The 21,007-nt window shown below is 40.3% G+C and overlaps 1 long non-coding RNA gene across 1 annotated transcript; it reads right to left on the reverse strand.

Annotated features, from left to right (window-relative positions):
- Positions 1–16,617: 16,617 nt before the first annotated feature.
- LOC142180640 (uncharacterized) lies at positions 16,618–18,314 on the reverse strand. Its single transcript, XR_012709266.1, has 2 exons — positions 17,957–18,314; positions 16,618–16,896 (listed from the first exon to the last, which is right to left on the reverse strand). It is a non-coding gene; the product is annotated as an uncharacterized LOC142180640 (long non-coding RNA).
- Positions 18,315–21,007: the final 2,693 nt, after the last annotated feature.

The raw sequence follows: 21,007 nt of genomic DNA on the forward strand, positions 1-21,007 counted from the left end.
TTCCAGAGTGGAAATGGGTGCGGATCACTATGGACTTTGTAGTTGGACTCCCACGGACTTTGAAGAAGTTCGATGCTAGTTGGGTGATTGTGGATCGGCTGACCAAGTCCGCACACTTCATTCCTGTTTGTACTGCCAATTCTTCTGAGTGGTAGGAAGAGATCTATATTCGGGAGATTGTTCGTTTGCATGGTATCCTAGTTTCCATCATTTCAGATAGGGGCACTCAGTTTACTTTGCAGTTTTGGAGGTTTGTACAGCGAGAGTTGGGTTTTGGGCCATATTTGACGGGTTAATGGAGGGGAAATGATTTGGGCCTGATGGAGAATTAACTAAACAGCCTAGAAAGACTTTATTTCCAATTCCTTTTCTTTCTTTAATGATTTGGGCCTGATGGAGAATTAACTAAACAGCCTAGCAAGACTTTATTTCCAATTCCTTTTCTTTCCTTTCTTTTTTTTATAAATTATTTTCCTTTTTCAAAATTAAAAACTAAATTAATTCTAAACCAAATTATCCTACCAAAATAGATTAATTACTCCAAATAATACTTACAAACAACTAATTAATTATCAAATTTAAAGTTAAAGAGTTAACAATGCAAAATGTGTCATTTTTGTGATTTTTCTATTTTTGTAACACAACTAAATTACTAACTAATTCCAAAATGCCAAATTAAATCCTAAATGCAAATGCAATATATTGTTGTATTTTTCATGAATTAAATAAAAATAAACGTTCACAGACAAATGCAAACAGTCGACAAAAATTGCAACATAAAATCTACAAAATTGCAAACAATGGGAGAAATTTGTTTTCTTGAATCTATGGGAGTAATTCATATAAGGCAAAAATCACGTGCTCACAGCTTTCCCTCTTTGCTCAGAAACACGAAGAGTTTTCGTGCAAAGATAAAGTGAGCGGATACGAGCAATATTTGCCCGTTGAATACTCCGTGGGAAGCATTTTTAAAAGATTTGACCGCACCCTGCTTCCGAGGTTGCCTACATATCCTTGGCTATAAAGGAATCATGTCAGTGTAGTTTGGGGAGTTTCGGTAGTTGGGGCTACCATGAAGCTGTGATTTCACCATTGCTGCTGCTGCTGCTATTGCTTACTGAACTCCTTATTATACCATGACAAAATAAAAGAAGCTAAACTAAACTGTGATCTATGCATTACAAAAATCCTCTCTATGTCCTCAAACTTGGTCTTGCGGTTCCTGTTGCCTTGTTGACTTGTATTCTCCAGATGAAGTTCCTTTGTTGCCGACTTGAATTGTAATCTGAGATGCTTTCCCTTTTCTTCAGGTGGGCGCCTGATTGCTGAACTTGAACCATCTTCCTTCGAACATTGCTGCTTTCCCTTCGTTCTTCAGGTGGTCTCCTGATTACCAACACTTGCATTGTTGCTTTGTTCTTCAGGTGGGCTTCTGATTACCAATACTTGAATTGCTTTATTCTTCAGGTGGGCTCCTGATTACCGACGCTTGAATTGCTTTGTTCTCCAGGTGGCCTCCTGATTACCAACGCTTGAATTGCTTTGTTCTCTAGGTGGGATCCTGATTACCGACACTTGAATTGCTTTGTTCTCCAGGTGGGCTTCTAATTACCGACGCTTGAATTTCTTTGTTCTCCAGGTGGGCTCCTGATTACCGATGCTTTATTGCTTTGTTCTCCAAGTGGGCTCCTGATTACCGACGCTTGAATTGCTTTGTTCTCTAGGTGGGCTCCTGATTATCGACGCTTGAATTGCTTTGTACTCCAGGTGGGATCCTAATTACCAATGCTTGACTTGATTTGTTCTCCAGGTGGGCTCCTGATTACCGATGCTTGAATTGCTTTGTTCTCCAGGTGGGCTCATGATTACCGACGCGCGAATTGCTTTGTTCTCCAAGTGGGCTCCTGATTACCGACACTTGACTTGCTTTGTTCTCCAGGTGGGCTCCTGATTACCGACGCTTGAATTGCTTTATTCTCCAGGTGGGCTCCTGATTACCGACGCTTGACTTGCTTTGTTCTCCCTTTGTTCTCCAGATGGGTGCCTGTCTTCAACAAAAATAGACAAAACAAAGAAAATTTTCTGCCCCAGTTTGGTAGCTGGGCACATCTGTGAGTGTTAACTGAATCATGTTACCAAATATCACTAAGAATTTGAAAGCTAGATCCCATTATCCAGGAGGGTCCTAAAAACTCCTAGTTAAACGATAGTTTTAAGTCTAAATTATCTCTTCTAAAGGTATGACTTCCGCTAAATCTTGTTATCTAATGCAATCTTAAAGCTAGGTCCCATTATTCAGAAGGGTCCTGACAACTCCTAATTGAATCTTATCTCAAGACTGAAAACTTTGAAACCAACTTATATTCCTTTGGGGTACATTTATGCTAGATCTTGCTACTCATGATTGTTTTGAATTTTAAACTAGGTCCCATTTTCCAGGAGGGTCCTGAGAAGTTACGGTCAAACCTGTTTGGTGCTTGCTCTTTCTTACAGAGGGTTTCTCCGAAATAAACGGAATTTTCTACCCCTGTTTCAATCAAAGAAAAATCTTGTCAATTTAAAATGTGGTGGTTAGTTTGTGGCATTCTTGCTGAAGGTGGCCTCTTCGCTGTCGTGCTTTACTTCAGCTGGCTTCCCCGACCAAGAACCACTTGACCTTCTGACTGACTTTCACCCACATGACCTTGGATGACCCGAGTGTTCTATACCCAAACCGTTGTGTTACATCTCTGGCCCATCTATCTGAACCTCCGTATCTCCCATGAAATTACCAAACCATTCCACCGATGGAACTTTTGCTGACCCTTTGTATCCCATTTTACATCATACTATCACTCGCAATGCTTTGGTCGCACTGTGCTTGGTACAATTTTTGAAGTTGGTAGTGAGCTTTGAAACCCTTTCGCATTTGCTTAAACAAAACTGACGTTGGAAACATCTTAGAGAAATAAACCCAAAAGAAATGAAATGCAATGACTTTGAGAGTTAGGGATAGGAAAAATCTAAAATTGCAAGACTGTCTGAAGGGGAAAAAGAAAAGAGATTTATCTAAGTGGAGCAGCTGGTACCAATGATCATGACATGTATTTCAGATTAATCGGCCTAGTCTGTCCAACCAGTCAACTTTTAGTTGTCGTACTTTATGCCCTGAGATCTTCAAAATCCCATTTCTTCACCAAAACCTTGACCTTGTTCGGCCTGCGGTGCCCTGAAGGGTCTTCACCAACAAACCTCTCTCATTTGTTTTTCTTTCAACTCACTGTCGCCTTACGGTGCCCATGAGGGTTTTCACCAATAAGACTCTCTCATTTCAATTTCTCTCATCTTCCGTCGCCTTACGGTGCCCGCGAGGGTTTTCACCAATAAGACTATCTCATTTTTTCATTTTTCCTGCCTGTACCAGAGTGTTGCCCCTGATATGAATCACCTCTAATTGCTCGACTTGACATCTCTCGAAGACTGATCGGAAGGTCTTCCTTTGGACCGTAATGTGGGCTTTTGGATAAAGTTAGAAAGAAAGAGTATCAAAAAAAGCTCAAAACAATTCAAATGGGTTCAAAATTACAACTTTCAGAATCAGATTTCTTACAACAACCACAACTTCTGCCCCAGTTTCTTTGTCAGGGGACTTTTGGATTTTTATTTTGATGGGACCGAACCGTGAGGCTACCTACGTATCCTTAAAACGAATTATGTCGAACGTAGTTCATGCCATAAAAATTACTTTGTTGTTGTGATTTTTTTCTTTCTTTTCTTTTCTCTTCTTTTTTTTCCTTTTCCCCCTTTTTTGTTGTTGTTGTTTTTATCCTTCTTTTTCTTCTTCTTTCTTTCTTTTTTTTCTTCACTCTTTTTCATTCTTCTCTTTCTCTTTTTTTCTTCTCCCTTTTTCTCTTTTTGTTGTTTTGTTTTTTTTTGTTTTTCTCTTCTTCTTTTCTTCTTTTTTTTCTTTTTTTTTCTTTCTCTTCTCTTTTTTTTTTCTTTTTTCTTTTTCCTTTACTTATCTTTTGCGTTTGCGTTTATGAACTTTACTATTGATTGCAAAAGAGGGGTATGAAAGGAAATAAATAAGACTCAAAAAAGTAACAAATGATAAAGTATTTAGATAGTAGAACAAAATGTCGTCGTCATTCCAATCTTCAAAACATGCCAAGTACAGACAAACACAACTTAACCAAAGAAATCATACATAATATCTTTTGACTGCATCAGAATTGATAGCCATTTCTACACACTTGCCTTCTATATCTGTTAAATACAAAGCACCATTGGACAACACTCTCGTTACGATGAACAACCCCTGCCAATTTGGGGCGAACTTGCCTTTTGCTTCGGCCTGATGTGGAAAGATATGTTTCAATACTTGCTGGCCCACTTCAAACTTCTGTGGACGCACCTTCTTGTTATATGCTTTTGCCATACTTTGCTGATACAACTGACCATGACATACTACTGCCAATCGTTTTTCATCGATCAAACTCAATTGCTCCAGGCGGGTTTTGACCCATTCATCATCATCAATTTCGGCTTCAGCGACATTCCGAAGGGATGGGATCTCAACTTCCGCGGGTATCACTGTTTCAGTGCCATATACCGACAAATAAGGATTTTCCCCTACTGAGGTGCGAACAGTAGTGCGATAACCCAACAATGCAAAGGGCAACTTTTCATACCATTTCCTGGAACCTTCCACCATTTTCCGAAGTATCTTCTTTATGTTCTTGTTGGCTGCCTCGACTGCTCCATTCGCCTTGGGGTGGTATGGGGTGGAATTGCGATGCGTAATATTAAACTGTTGACATACCTCTTTCATCAGATGATTGTTGAGATTAGTACCATTATCTGTGATGATCACCTTTTGAATCCCAAACCGACAAATGATATTTGAATGCACAAAATCAATCACCGCTTTCTTGGTCACAGACTTGAAAGTTTTAGCTTCAACCCACTTGGTGAAATAATCGATGGCCACCAGAATGAACCTGTGCCCATTGGATGATGCTTGCTCAATTGGTCCAATGATGTCCATGCCCCAAGCAACAAAGGGACATGGTGCAGACATTGGATGCAATTCGGATGGTGGAGAATGAATCAAATCTCCGTGCACTTGACATTGATGATACTTGCGCACAAAACTGATACAATCTCGCTTCATAGTGAGCCAATAATAGCCTGTTCGGAGAATCTTCTTTGCCAGAATGTACCCACTCATCTGCGGTCCACAAACTCTAGAATGTACTTCGGTCATGATAGTTGTGGCCTGTCTAGCATCTATGCATCTTAACAATCCAAGATCTGGGGTTCTTTTGTACAAAACTCCTCTACTAAAGAAAAATCCACTTGCCAAACGACGAATTGTTCTCTTTTGGTCACCTGTGGCTTGTACTGGATACACTCCCATTCTGATGTACTCCCTGATGTTGTGGAACCACGGCTCACCATCAAGTGTTTCTTCCACCATGTTACAGTAAGCATGTTGATCGGGGACCTGAATATGCAAAGGGTCAACATAAGTCTTATCTGGATGATGTAACATTGATGCCAGAGTAGCCAAAGCATCGGCAACCTCATTATGGATCCTTGGAATATGCCTGAACTCTTCTGATCGAAACCGTTGACAAAGATCATGCAAACACTGTCGGTACGGTATGAGTTTTAAATCCCTTATTTCCCATTGTCCTTGAATCTGGTGCACCAGAAGGTCCGAGTCTCCCAAGACCAAGACTTCCTGGACACCCATGTCTGCAGCTAACCTCAAACCCAAAATTCATGCCTCGTACTCAGCCATGTTGTTAGTACAGTAGAAATAAAGTTGAGTCGTCACATGGTAGTGATGCCCTATTTTAGAAATAAGTGCAGCTCCTATCCCAATGCCTTTCATGTTAGCAGCTCCATCAAAGAAAAGTTTCCAACCTGGCTCTTCAACATGTTCCAGCTCATTGATGTGCATCACTTCTTCGTCATGGAAGTAAGTCTTCAGAGGTTCATATTCTTCATCCACCGGGTTCTCGGCCAAATGGTCGGCCAATACTTGGGCTTTCATTGCAGTCCAAGTCACAGAGACAATGTCAAATTCTGTGAGCAAGATCTGCCGCTTTGCGAGTCTCCCTGTGGGCATAGGCTTCTGAAAGATATACTTTAACGGATCCAAACAAGTAATGAGGTAAGTAGTGTAGGATGACAAATAATGCTTCAACTTCTGTGCTATCCATGTTAGGGTGCAACATGTCCTTTCAAGGTGAGTGTACTTAACCTTATAAGATGTGAACTTCTTGCTGAGATAATAGATGGCTTGCTCCTTCCTACCAGTGATGTCATGCTGACACAATACACATCCAAATGAATTGTCCAAGATCGTCAAATACAGAATCAAAGGTCTCCCCAGTTCTGGCGGGACCAGCACAGGTGAGTTTGACAAGTACCCCTTTATCTTATCAAATGCTTCTTGACACTCATCTATCCACTTGACCGCATCATCCTTCTTCAACAATTTGAAGATAGGCTCACAAGTTGTCGTAAGCTGAACAATAAACCTGCTGATGTAGTTTAACCTCCTTAACAGACTCATCACCTCAGTCTTGTTCCCTGGGGGTGGCAATTCTTGGATAGCTTTGATCTTTTACGGGTCCAATTCAATACCTCGATGGCTGACTATGAATCCTAGCAGTTTTCCAGATGGAACACTGAATGCGCACTTTGCAGGATTGAGCTTAAGATTGTACTTGCGAAGCCTTTGGAAGAACTTTCTCAAATCTCTAATGTGGTCAGACTGCTTTCTGGATTTTATGATCACATCATCCACATAAACCTCGATCTCCTTGTGTATCATGTCATGAAATATGGTCATCATTAACCTCATGTAAGTTTTCCCAACATTTTTCAAGCCAAAAGGCATGACCCGATAGCAATATGTTCCCCATGGCGTGATGAATGTCGTCTTTTTCGCATCTTCCTCGTCCATTAGAATCTGATGATAGCCCGCATAGCAATCCACAAAAGATCCAATCTCATGCTTGGCACAATTATCAATCAAAATATAGATATTTGGTAGTGGGAAGTTGTCCTTTGGACTTGCCTTGTTGAAATCACGGTAATCAACACACACGCTGGTGTTACCGTCCTTCTTTGGCATAGGCACAACATTGGCTAACCAAGTGGGATATCGCGTGACTCGAATGACTTTTGCATCAAACTGCTTTGTGACCTCTTCTTTAATCTTAACACTCATGTCAGTTTTGAACTTTCTCAACTTCTGCTTGACGGGAGGAAATGCCGGGTCAGTAGGCAATTTGTGAACCACCAAGTCAGTGCTTAGACCCGGCATGTCATCATATGACCATGCAAAAATATCTTTGTATTCAAACAATGCTTTAATCATCTCTTCCCTGATTTGCGGTTCAATATGGACACTTATCTTAGTTTCTCTGACATTATCTGGGTCCCCGAAATTGATTGCTTCTATATCACTCAGGTTAGGCTTGGGTTTTTCTTCAAAATGGCTTAATTCTTTACTAATATCTTCAAAGGCTTCATCCTTATCATATTCTGATTCATCATCACACTCTATTTCTTGAATTATTATTTCAGAATTAGATTGGCTTTTAAGACTGGGCCGAAGATTCCTCATGCATGTCATGTAATTGAAACCAGCATAAAAAGAACTGTACAAGGAAGAAAAGAAAAACAAAAATAAAACTATGAGGAATGATGAAAAAGGGAAATTACATTTCGTTAAATTTTAAGGATAACAAGGTTTATATATCCAAACAGATGGAACATAGAATCTGAATCACAACCCTAGAATAATCCAGATAAACTGAAAGAAAATCAAAGCAAACTACCAAAACTCCTTCCGGGTAGGGAGAGGAGTAGCTTCCCAATTGTTAAGCTTTGCACTTGGCCTGACAAATTGCACATCTGCTTTACTATAACCTTCTCCAACTTCCACCATGTTCACCTTGTCGAACAACCTCCCAAACCTCTCAATTAACTCTTCATCAATGTCAACCACAGAACTGGGAACTGTTGTCACTGGGCATTTCCTGGTGCCAGGCTTGACAAACGACCTGGAGAGACGTGGGATAGGCTTTGGAAGGAACCATGCCCTCTGTTTCAACTTTCTAGCTCTTTTCACGTCTGCGACTGTGGGCTTGAATCCCAGACCAAAGGTACCCAAGTTTTCAAGGAGAGACACCGGTTGTATGATACCCTGCAGAGATGCACCCAAACCTTTACCAGGTACAAAACCATTTTTCAACATTTCAACGGCCACCATGACTGATGCGGCGGTCTCCTTCGGAATTGTAACGCATTTCCCTTTTGGAAATTTCTCGACCGACACTATGTCAAAAACCTGATAGACCCAAGGCCCCTTGTCATCTTCAACTTTGATGAACGGGACAACAGAATCACTATGAGCACACAAATTATCCTCGCCATGCATAACAGTTTCCTGTCTATCCCATTCAAACTTCGCCATCTAGTGCAAAGTGGATGGGACTGCTTTGGCAGCATGAATCCAAGGTCGACCTAACAACAGATTATAAGAAACAGCTACATCCAGCTCTTGGAACTCCATGGTGAATTCAATTGGTCCTATTGTCAACTCAAGTACTATATCCCCAAGTGAATCTTTCCCTCTACCGTCAAATCCCCGAACGCAAATACTATTCTTGTGAATCCACTCAGCATCCACTTTCAACTTGTTCAGAGTAGAGAGAGGGCAAATGTTTGCATTGGAACCATTGTTAACCAATACCTGGGTAACCATAGAATCTTCACATTTCACCGTAAGATAGAGGGCTCTATTGTGCTCAGTACCCTCCATGGGCAACTCATCATCAGAAAAACTGACTCTGTTCACCTCAAATATCTTGTTGGCGATCTTTTCCAGATGGTTCACTGAGATTTTAACATGAGCCTCGTTTAGAATTTTCATCAAGGCCTGACGATGTTCATCTGAATGGATTAACAATGACAATAGTGAAATCTGAGCAGGCGTCTTTCTTAACTCTTTCGAGGCAAAGCATCTCCCTGAATGAGTTAGTCCATATGCCTCATTGTCTTCTTCTTTAACTTATTTTTCTTTATAGGTCACCGTCACCCGTTCATTGTTCCACGGGATAGACTTGTTTGTTGACTATCGGTAACTGGTTTACAGGCTTGATAATGACAGGATCTACGCGGGCACCCTCCACAATTACGACAGGCTTGTTTGCCACTCCTCTCACAACCACTTTTGACCTTTCTTGTTTTGCTGCAACATCGCTTGAGGACCCTTTCTTGACTACCGCAGATGGTTAACCGTTTGTCCCGCTCAACTTGATCATTGATCTCTCACTTGTTGATTTTTCAACCGGCTTGACCTCACTGGACCGAATCATCATGACGGCCTGTGAAGACTTCTTGGGCTCCCCCCCTTTATGCACTATCTCGATCATGTTTGTCTCTTGATGGGTTGGCAGCAGATTCTGGTTGATGTTGGGTGCCTCTGGAGCTTGGACTTCAATCCGTTTTGTATCAATGAGCTCCTAGATAGCATTTTTCAAGTGCCAACATTTCTCCGTATCATGCCCCAGAGTACCAGAACAATATTGACAGCTTACAGAATAATCCAGATTCTTTGGAGGAGGATTTGGCAGTTTTGATTCAATTGGCCTTAGCATATCCAGTTGCCTCAGCCTATGGAATAAACTAGTATAGGACTCTCCCAATGGAGTGAAGGTTTTCTTCCTCTGCAACCTCTCGTTCTTAAATGCTTGATTAGGCCGAAAACCTGGCCCAGGAGGGTTTCAGTAAGCTCATGTGGGTGGGTAGGTGTTTTGTGGGGGTTGGTGCATGCCATTGTGCATGGGCGGGGGGTTGGTTGTATGTTTGGGTGTGGTAGACAGAATAATGGGGGTCTGGTGGTGGGTAGTAGTGTTGGGGTGGATTATACGGGGTATGGGGTTAGGTTTGGTGGTGGGGTCGAGGCTGATTATAGTGGTGATGAGCCCCTAGGTCCGAACCAAGCTCCTGAATCAATCGTTGCCACATCCTCTTTCTTCTTCTTTCCGATTACTCCCCTAGTTCCACTTTGAATGGCCTGGGTAGTTGCCTTAATAGCCGAATAACTAGTGATTTTGTTTGACTTGAGCCCTTCTTCTGCCATATCGCCCATATTCACTACTTCATTGAAGGACTTGCCTATAGCAGATACTAGATGGTCATAATAAGTAGGTTCTAGGGCCTGTAGAAAATAGTCCACCATTTCTCTTTCTTTCATTGGAGGGTCAACCCTTGTTGCCTGTTCTCTCCATTGAGAACCATACTCCCTGAAGCTTTCATTGTGCTTTTTCTCAATCTTTGTCAAAGACAGACGATCCGGAACAATCTCGAGATTATACTAGAAATGGCAAGCAAATGCCTGGGCTAGATCATCCCATGTATACCACCTGCCGTGATCCTGCCGAGTGTACCACTCCAGCACCGAACCAATCAGACTTTGACAGAAATATGCCATTAGTAACTCGTCTTTCCTGCCAGCTCCCCTCATTTTGCTACAGAAACCTCTTAGGCGTGTCACCGGATCACCGTGCCCATCATACAAATCAAACTTGGGCATCTTAAACCCCACCGGCAACTGAACATCTGGGAATAAACATAAATCTTTGTAAGCCACGCTTACCTGACCTCCCAACCCTTGCATGTTTCTGAATGACTGTTCTAGGCTTTTAACTTTCCTGAACATTTCCTCATGTTTGGAATTTTTAGATGGTTTCTCAGTTTCCACAGGGAGATCAAAACGAGTGTAGGAATAGGGTTCTGGAGCTTTGAAAGTGGGCTCCGGGGGGTAATATTGGTTATTGTGGGTTTGGAATAAAGGCTCGCTAGAGGATTGGTAGAGTGTAACGGGTGGGGGTGGGGGTGCCATGAAAACAGGAGTGGCTGTTGGAGGAGGGTATGGAACTGGTTTGGGTGGTGGATCTTATGGTGTTTGGGAAGTGGTGCTCTAGTAGTGGTGGTAAAAGGGAAAGCCCGGAGATGAATCGGTAGCGGGAGGTTCCTGGGACTCAGCCAATGGCGGGACGAAAGCAGGGTTGGTAGGGTAAGGTGGTGGTGGGTGCCCTTTTACCCATGCCTGGTACATCTCTTCCATCTGTTGTTTCAGCTTATACAACTCTTCTTTCAGATTGACATCCGACCATTCCCCCTCTCTCGAAGGATCGATAACACTCACATCAAGTTCTTGGTTAGCCATGATCAACTTGTTTTTGGACCTGGTCTTGTATGGATGAGTTGCCAGAATGCCAAACAAACTAACCACCGTCCTGTACTCATTATCAACAATAAACTTTATTAGCGATTAGTGCTTAACAAATAGGCAACCGCACGTTGGGGAATGTAATGCACCTAAGCAGTTAACCATTTCTATTATGCATTTGATCGGTTGCTTGCGTCATCCTGGCTTGCCCTAACTTCCATTTGCAACTTCTTCCTCTCTTTTTTTTCACTCATGCCTTTCTTTGTTTGATTTATCGTTGCTCTTTATTCTCTCATTTCTCCTTCTTGCTTTGCAATTGTTTCCTTCCCATAGTTTCTTGCTTTCTCTCTCTTTTTCTTTTCTTTTCTCTCTTGTTTTCTCCTTCTTCTTTTTTCTTTTGGTTATGATCGAATCCTATGGAGATTGCCTACGTATCATGACCCCGCATGAATCAGACCAAGCATTGTTCTGGGGGATAAGTGTAAAAATAAATAATAAAACATTTTGGGATTTTCAAAAAATTTTCATAGAATAAACGTTTTGACTACAACGACCCATCCTACCGATTTTAATAATAAAAACTAATGAACTCAAGAAAAAGGAATTGATAGACTCTAAAAGAAATGAAAATACAGAATTGAAAACAGACTCACAGACTCCAACAAAAAGATGAAAATACAGACTCGAAAACAGACTAACAGACTCCAATGAAAATCATGAATATAGCAATGCATCAACTGCTCCTGGGGCCCGAGGGACATCAGTCGGTCTCGCCATGGGCCTACACGCCAAATCCCCTTGAAGATGGTAGAGATCCTCCATTATTTGGCAGACGAAAGTCATTACAGTGGTAAAGAACATGGATCTAGTCATGTCCTCACACCTACTGCATTTCATCGCGATGTAGTCGGCGATCCTTCTGACCATTTCTCTTATGACACCCTTTTCTTGCAACAAATGCCCAATCTGCTGGGTCCTAGCTTCCAAAGTTTGCTCAGCTATATGATTATGTTCTTGAAGTTGTTGCAAATGTCTTTCTAATTGTGCCATTGCTGCATAACAGTGTTCTCTTTATGCGTTAAAGTCTTTTGCTTGCTTAATCATTTTGTTCTCAAGGACGATGATCTTTTTCTTCAACCCCACAACCTCATTGTCGTATTTCTCTTTTAACTGTTTAACCAAGTGTGCTCGTTCCTCCGCATTTTTGGCCAATTTTGTTCGTGCTCTTGCCAGTTTGCTTTCGGCCTTGCTCAGATCAAAACCATATTCACCCATTTTCTGCCTAAGGTTACCTATAAGCTTTTCATCTTTTGCACTTCTAGCGAGGTTTTTGGCTGCTATTTTCATTTCCTGAATTTGGGCTCGGAGGGCATCATTTTCTTTAGCTAGATTTTTCTTTTTGCCCTCATCCTTGGCGGCTTGCAACCTATTCTCAAATTGAAGATCCTTGACTTGCTTTTCCAGCTTGCTTATGGTAGCCCTATACTCATTTTCTTTAGCCAACCAATCCTATTGTGCTTGTGACGCCTCGACAAATTCTTGTAGGTGGGGTCTTTTGGCCGACCTTCCAAACTCAACTTCCTTTTTATACCAAACAAGGTACCCTGGTAAAACTTCACCTTTGGATAGATCACGCACACAGGTATTTGCCGTCAATTACTGACACTCACTCCAAATTTGGCGAACTGCTGCTTCATGAAATTGACTGTTAGAACCAATCTCGACTACCTGCATACTAAGGTCTTCATCCTTTGGAACTATTTGACATCTCCCCAGCTGTCTCAAAACCCGATATGGGGTATAAGGCTGGATACTTCTAAGACCCATCAGGAGGAAGTGAGGCCCGATAGCTGGCATGTATATGATTTCATCTATAGGAAGCCACCCAAACGTCCATTCTATTTGATTTGCAGTGATGGAACGGAGACGTGATATCCATTCTGTGACCCCTTTCGACATGCTAAAACCGTCAACCCTCGTATAAAACTCTTATATGTTGCTTTTCTCTGTTGACCCATAGTTCATGTATTGAGGACGATGACATAGATGTTTAGTCATCCACATTTGTAGCGACAAGTTGCACCCTTCAAAAAAGTCTCCTCCGGCTTTGCAGGCTGTGAGAGCGTGGAAGATTTCAGACACTATCATGGGTGCAAGGGTACTTTTGGCCTGAGTAAGCAAAGTGCTGACGACCCCAGCTATCCGTAAATCGATATTCCCATCTTTCCTAGGAAACATCAGAAGACCAAAAAATACCACCATAAAAGAAAAACACATGTGTTCCTCCCATTTTAGGCGATTCCCTTTGCTGCAAATTTTGCTTTCTGGATTGTTATACCCCCCTATGTGTATGTATCGCTAGTATATAAACTGCGGAGTGGAAAAACCAGCTGCCAAATCTGGGTAATGGACCCCCTGATTATCTTTAAGAAATCTAGGAACCTGTGTGCAGGGACGGCTCTTGGAGCAATCAAATACTTGTGTCTTAGAGGAACCTCAGTGCTCCCAACATATCCGGCTATTTCCTCCAAAGTTGGTGTGAGTTCAAAATCCGAAAAATGAAACACGTTGTGAGCGGGGTCCCAGAACGTAACCAACACCTTTATGATGTCTCCTCTAGGCCTGATCTTCAATAACCCTGTGAGACCTCCCGAGTAGAGATTGACCCTATTTTGCCCTGATTTACCCAGATCTTCCCACCATATATACAGCTCTAAAGGGATCTTGTTCATGACTGTTATTGGCAAATTTTGACTCGTGCTCATTCTGCACATTTATTAGGGTGATTAAGCAAAATCATGACTCATTTGACTTAAGAAAAAGTTAACCCTACCCTTTTTTTAAAAGAAAATTTTTATTTCAAAAATAAACCCGATTTTGCAAATACGGCCTTTCCGCACTTCGGGGGAGAAGATTTTAAGGCTGTGCTTGACAACCGGCCAAAAATTTGAAAAAGAGACCAAGGTGGTTGTTCTTGCAAAAATATCCTTTCGGCGTCCTTTTGGGGACATTCGGATATTTTTGACAAGAATGACATCACCTCACTTATTTATAACAAAGCAATAAAATTTTCAGTTCTTTTGGGCTATTTTTGCAAAAGGGAAGTTAGATCTGATGGGGGTTGCCTATGTATCTCACATCTGGTGAGAATCAAACTGGCGTAGTTCGGGCAGTTTTGACAAAACAAAAACCTACTATATTTTTTTAAAAAAACAAAATTTTCTTTTTTTTTTCAAAATTTCGGCATGGTTTCAGTATATTTTAGACATCGGTTTTTCAAAAACAGACAATTATCTCTCTCAGCCCTTACATTGACTTTCTTCTTCTCAACTTTTGTTCTATTATTTGATGAGCCGGTTACGATGCAAATCCGAAGCAAATGAATGCGCAAGTAGCAAGTAGGATGCATCAGGATGGTCTTTTCATTTCGGGTACACCTGTCCTAGACAGACCCAACCCCTGTGTTGAGTCTCCAAAGTCAAATGCAGATGATGCAAACAAACTCTCCTACTATGGATCCGGCATAAGGCTGAGTTATTCTAATTATAAAACCTGGCTATACTGTTCTAGACTTGTGCACCCAAGCGGACAACTCGAGCCGAGGAGGGGGCTACGTACCGGGAACCAAAAGGCCATCCGACTTTGTAATTTGTCCGAACCTCTTTCTTATTTCAAGGTATGACACTAACAGAATAGGGAGTCACGCCAGCGTGCACATCCCTGAAGATGAGAAGAGAAGGGTTTCGTAGCAGATATGTACAGTTCAAATAGTATCAAAGCGGTAAAAAACAGCATTTAGCACATTAGGCCCAAACATGTAAAACCAGATAATAAATAAAGCCAAATATAACAATTATTCTAAGTTGGAATTCTTGAACCCTGAACTAGAGATTCTGGGTTCGGTCCCCAGCAGAGTCGCTAGAGCTGGCATACCTCCTTTTACCTACACCCCGAAAGGGTATATGGGAGTTTTTCCAATTTAAGTAACAATCGAAACAGGATTATTTTATTTGAAATTCAGAGTCTCCACTTGGGATAATTTATGGTGTCCCAAGTCACCGGTTCAAATCCCGAATCGAGAAAAAGATCGACTCTATTTTACAGTTCGCGAACACAGAAATCCGGGTAAGAAATTCTGTTAATCTGGGAGAAGGTGTTAGACATTCCCGAGTTCCATGGTTTTAGCACAGTCTCTCAACTGCTATTATTGGTCTAACTACTTGATTCTAATACATGTTTTAGCCTATGTTTAAAACACGCCTTGAACCATGTCACATAAATGCACCCGCTGTCCCCGACATATTTTATCTAATGCTGTTGAGATTTGGATTTGGGTCACATAAATGCACACCTGAGTTTAGAAAGGTAATTTTTAAAATAGCGCGGCTAAAGCAACTACACACTTTTAAGTTTGCGAGGGCCATGGAAATTAAACTAAATGGCATGCCTCTATTTCTAAGGATTAAAATATTAACTTAAGCGAGGTCCATAACTATGTCTTAGTACAGTACGCCCCGAATCTATTTGTCTAAAAATCAATCGAAATATTGAGGGCCCTAAACTAATTGCTTTGTCTACTACGACTCCCCTAAATTGTTAACAAAATCTAATTAATAATACTAGGCAAATTGGTATTTTACCCCTCTTTCTTTTCAGGTCCAACATTTATACTATTTAAAAGAAAAAACTCACGTCTAAAAAAGAAGACGAATTTGGCTGTTTTAAAGAAAACTGGCTTGCCATCTTCAGCAGCGAAACAAAATTGAAACAGGCAGGCCCAGAAACACAAGAGTATATGATTCCATTTTGCCAAGGTTTTCATACTTGGGCTCAAGATTAGCCCCAATTACTTAGTGGAGAAATAAACATCAAACCATCAATTAAATGTAAATCACTATTTTCCATATGACAACGTGAAATTGAGCTACACTTTTATTTTCTGAATTTTTTCTACTGTTTAACACAAATTAATTAACAAAACTGCCAATTTATTTTTTGCATGTATTTTTGAATCAAGTCTGCCTCGAGGAAAAGTCCAGCAACAACCACAAGCCATTGGGCTTGAAAGGCAAGCCCAAATAGCGAGTGCATACTATTTACTTTGCAAGTGACCTCGAGGCCCAAGCTCAAAAGCCAAACCTCTGTCAAAGCCAGAAACGGGGCTCAGGACTCAAGATCAAATCCCCACCAGTCATAAAATACCAATTGCATTTGAAAATAAAATGATAATCTTCATCACTCTATAATCGATGGAACATAAGGAAACATCGACAGCTACTGAACACGTATGCCTAACTTTGACTACACTGATAATGCATTTAACAAGTATTCTTGCGCGAATCCAAATTTAAACTCAAATACGGCCTAAAAACTTCATACCCATTAACTTTGCCTTAATACCAACAATGATGAAATCCATATAATTCACTTAAATCCAAAAATCAACACCAAACTCTTAAGGAGCATAAATTCACTTCTAGAACATATCAACAACATAAGGCAACCAAATCAATATGTATAATACATGTCCTATAACAGAACATTCTAAGAAATAAAAGAAACAAATAAAAGAGAATCTGAAACAGTTTGCATTCAATCAGGCCTCAATTGGAAACACATGTTCTTAGCTACTTGTTGACAGTGATTTGAAGTAATACCTAGTAAGGAACAAGGAAAAACAAAAGAGATGAAGAGTCAGCAGCAAGTAGTAGCAGAAATCAGCTTAACCCCAGCAATGAAACAGTTCCAAAAATCCAGCAAATCCTAGCTCAAACCAACAATGATGCACAACAGACCCAAAACCCAATTTCAAACAAGATTCAAACTAGTTCTTAACCCCAGCAATATGATTATGAAATTCCTCAAAGGTTCTAGCTAATAGAAGACTTAGAAATCCAAAACCAAAACAGAATTTTAGTAGTTTTCAGCAATGGAACTCAGAATTTTCAAAGAAACTCAGTCGTTACAGCTTTTCAGGAATTTTTGTCTCTAAAATCCTCTCCTTTAGTCTCAAGTAATGATGCATTTATATGCAAGCTATTAGGGCAGCCTAAAAGAAATCAGATTTGTACTTCTACCCTTTTGGAATTTTGGTTTTAGCTTAGGTATCTTTAGTGTAAAATTCAGAACTTCAGTTTAGTCCTCACCCCAACTTCCTAGAAGCTTCCTCAATCAGTTATTCAGAGATTCCTCTACCTAGAGTTCCAAAATTACCCTTACAACCCCTATTATTTACCTTCATGCAACCAAACGGGTATGGGTCAATGTTGACCCAAGGTCCAAACCCAAAATGAACAGGCCAGAATTGAACTTAAGGCCCGAACAACACTCAGAAACCCAATAAGAAACAAAAAGGAGAAACAACTTAAAAAGCCCAAAATCTAAACTAACGATTGATTCTCTTTTTAAGCTAAAATACCAAATTTGAATTAAACTGAATTAACAAATTGAACAAAGATTTAACTTACCTAATTATCAAAAGGACAATGTTAACCGAAAGGAAACAAATAACATCGTTCAAAAATTTGAAGAAGAATAATTGAGAATTCACAAGAACAAATACGACCACTGCTTTAATCAAGAGAGAAAACTAGACTTGAGACTTTTTATCACTTTCCAATCAGAGAAACAATCATTAGAAGAAACGAAACAGAAGGAGGCCAGTTCAAAAATGAAGCAGATGACAGAGACGAAGGAGCAAGAATAAAGAAAAAATACCTCGATGGCTATACAGACAAGGCTTGATAAACCTCAAATGACTCCGATTTGACTCGAAACTGTTATTAACTGTATGTTCTTTTTGAGAACAAATGAGCAATATTCGTTTCAAGCCCAATCATTCATAAGAACTCGAGGACTTGAGAGATTTTCTTCTCCTTCGATTTCAGATTTGAAACAGGTCCGATTTGGCAAGGATTTTGGGAAAAATGGTGGTGGATTAGGATGCAAGGAGGGGTGATGGTTGCGTGTCCGGATTTTGGTGGTGGTTGGAGCTATCTCGCCGGTGATAATGGCGGACTCGCTCAAAGGCGGCATTATCTGATGAGGGAGATGAGAGAAGGGCTCGTTTGGTCTTAGGTCCAACTGAGAGAGTTCGGATAATCTTATTTGAGATAGGGGATATGCTTTGGATCGTTGGATGAAACAAAATGAAGGGCCAGGATTTGTTGAACTATCGCTCAACTCCTATACGACGTCGTTCCTAGTGCATTCATGACTGACCACTTGGACCAGGTAAAATAATGGGTTTTGGGCCAAATTTGACGGGTTAATGGAGGGGAAATGATTTGGGCCTGATGGAGAATTAACTAAACAGCCCAACAAGACTTTATTTCCAATTCCTTTTCTTTCCTTTCTTTTTTTTATAAATTCTTTTCCTTTTTCAAAATTAAAAACTAAATTAATTCTAAACCAAATTATCTTACCCAAATAGATTAATTACTCCAAATAATACTTAAAACAACTAATTAATTATCAAATTTAAAGTTAAAGAGTTAAAAATGCAAAATGAGTCATTTTTGTGATTTTTCTATTTTTGTAACAAAACTAAATTACTAACTAATTCCAAAATGGCAAATGAAATCCTAAATGCAAATGCAACATATTTTTGTATTTTTCATGAATTAAATAAAAATAAACGTGCACAAATAAATGCAAACAGTCGGCAAAAATTGCCACAAAAAATCTACAAAATTGCAAACAATGGGAGTAATTTGTTTTTTTTTGAATTTATGGGAGTAATTCATATAGGGAAAAAATCACGTGCTCGCAATTGTTATGTTTCAATTTTGCCTTACATACTCAGTACATTATTCATACTGACGTCCTTTTGTTTGGGATGCTACATTCATGCTTGCAAGTATAGATAATCAGTTGACGAGCCCTAATAGTAGACGAGATCAGCATTTAGCGAAGGGTCGATAAGACTCCACCTCATTTGGAATGCAACCGAGTCTATGAGTTATCGTGTAAGTGTTTTGCTACAGATTTATGGGTAAGCCGGTACTCTGTTCCATTTGATGTCAAATAATCTTAGAGACTATATAGACAGAGGTTCATTTTGTACAGTATGTTAGAGGCCTTGACGGCCCATATGTATTCATCTTTTAAGAAAGATGGTTCCTTGATATAGTGTTTTCCCACTTACAGTTGTACCTTACGAGTTGTGGCCATGTGGGCCCATGATAGTTACAAAAGGAATGAGTTCAGCTAACTCGACCTACGTATGTTTTAGTTTTGGTCTAATGATCATGAGTTACAGAGTGGTTTGCTCGTGCCATGGGCGGCACCGGGTTCCAGCCACGCCTCCCCAGGTTTGGGGCATGACAAAGTGGTATCAGAGCGGGTCGTGTCCTAGGTAGTCTACAAAGTCGTGCCTAGTAGAGTCTCACTTATGGGTATATTGCGCGCCACATTTATAATTGATAGGCTATAGGGCATTTAGGAAATGTTACCCTTCTTTTGATTCAAAATCGTGAAGGTCAGAATCCACGTCATATGAGGAGTCAAACTCCTAATGATGCGGACAATGAACGCATTCTTGAAATGGTCAAAAGCTTGAAAGAGCAACAAAGGGCGATTATGGATCACCTCGCAAGACAAGATCAGGTGATGAGAGAATTGAAGCAGGCATTATCTGGTGCTTCCAATAATGCTAATTGAAGAGCTATTATTCCTCCCAGCGTTCCCGCTAATCAAATAGTTCAAAGAGCTGATAACGACACTCCAAGGGGAGAGTTCAGTTTCAACGATGCAGGAGGTACTGTTTGTGGATTTGGGAACAACAATTCGAATGACCCTTTCAAAGCCGAGATCATGAGATTCATGAGATAAATGAATGAACGATGGACCAAAATGCTCGGATGGATCAGATCCCGGGAGCACCACCGGTGTTAAAGGGACCGGATTCCAAAAAGTATATGCAATTGCCGTTTAAACAAAGTGCGGCTCCAGAGTTCATCCTGAAGAAGTTTAAGATGCCAGATATACCGAAATATGATGGGACTTCAGATCCACAAGAATGTATCACGACATATACTAGAGTTGTAAAGGGAAACGATCTGGCCAGTGTCACGACCCAAAATCTCACTAAGTCGCAATGGAACCTAACTCAACCCGCTAGGTAAGTCAAACGATATAATTTACAAGTAAATTGTGAAATCAATAATATATATAATAAAAACTACAACAGAATATAATACAACTACCCCTAGGACTAGTAGTACAAGTCATGAGCCTCTATGATTCAGATTTACAAATCAAAATAAAAAATTAGTACAATATCTGTTTGAAATTTACATAAACAGAGTTTAAGTTCTAAACTGCCATGATCTAGAGGTAGCTTGATTCTGGAACGTCAACATTGTAGAGCTTCATCTTTCATAGCTACACAACTCAAAGATCTGCACATAAGGTGCAGAAGTGTAGTGTGAGTACAACCGACCCTATGTACTCAGTAAGTATCTGGTTTAACCTCGGTGAAGTAGTGACGATGCTTTTTAGTTAAAAGATACTCACTATATAACTAGTGAAGTAGTTTTGCAATAGAAACCATACTAGAAATAATAGAGAAGAATACATGAAAAAATATGTGTAGCAGTAAATGATTACTAAAAGAAATCACGGTCAGTTTTCTCAATATCAGAACTAATCCTTTTCTTTAAGAGATAACCACCAAACAACATAGTAAATCTACGAATCTTCATAGTATGAGGAATGTATTCAAGATAGAAAGTCAAATGGCACTGCAACATCCTTCGTGCATTTTTC

The sequence above is a fragment of the Nicotiana tabacum genome, chromosome 5, assembly GCF_000715075.1.
Source record: "Nicotiana tabacum cultivar K326 chromosome 5, ASM71507v2, whole genome shotgun sequence".
Classification (NCBI taxonomy): Eukaryota; Viridiplantae; Streptophyta; class Magnoliopsida; order Solanales; family Solanaceae; genus Nicotiana; species Nicotiana tabacum.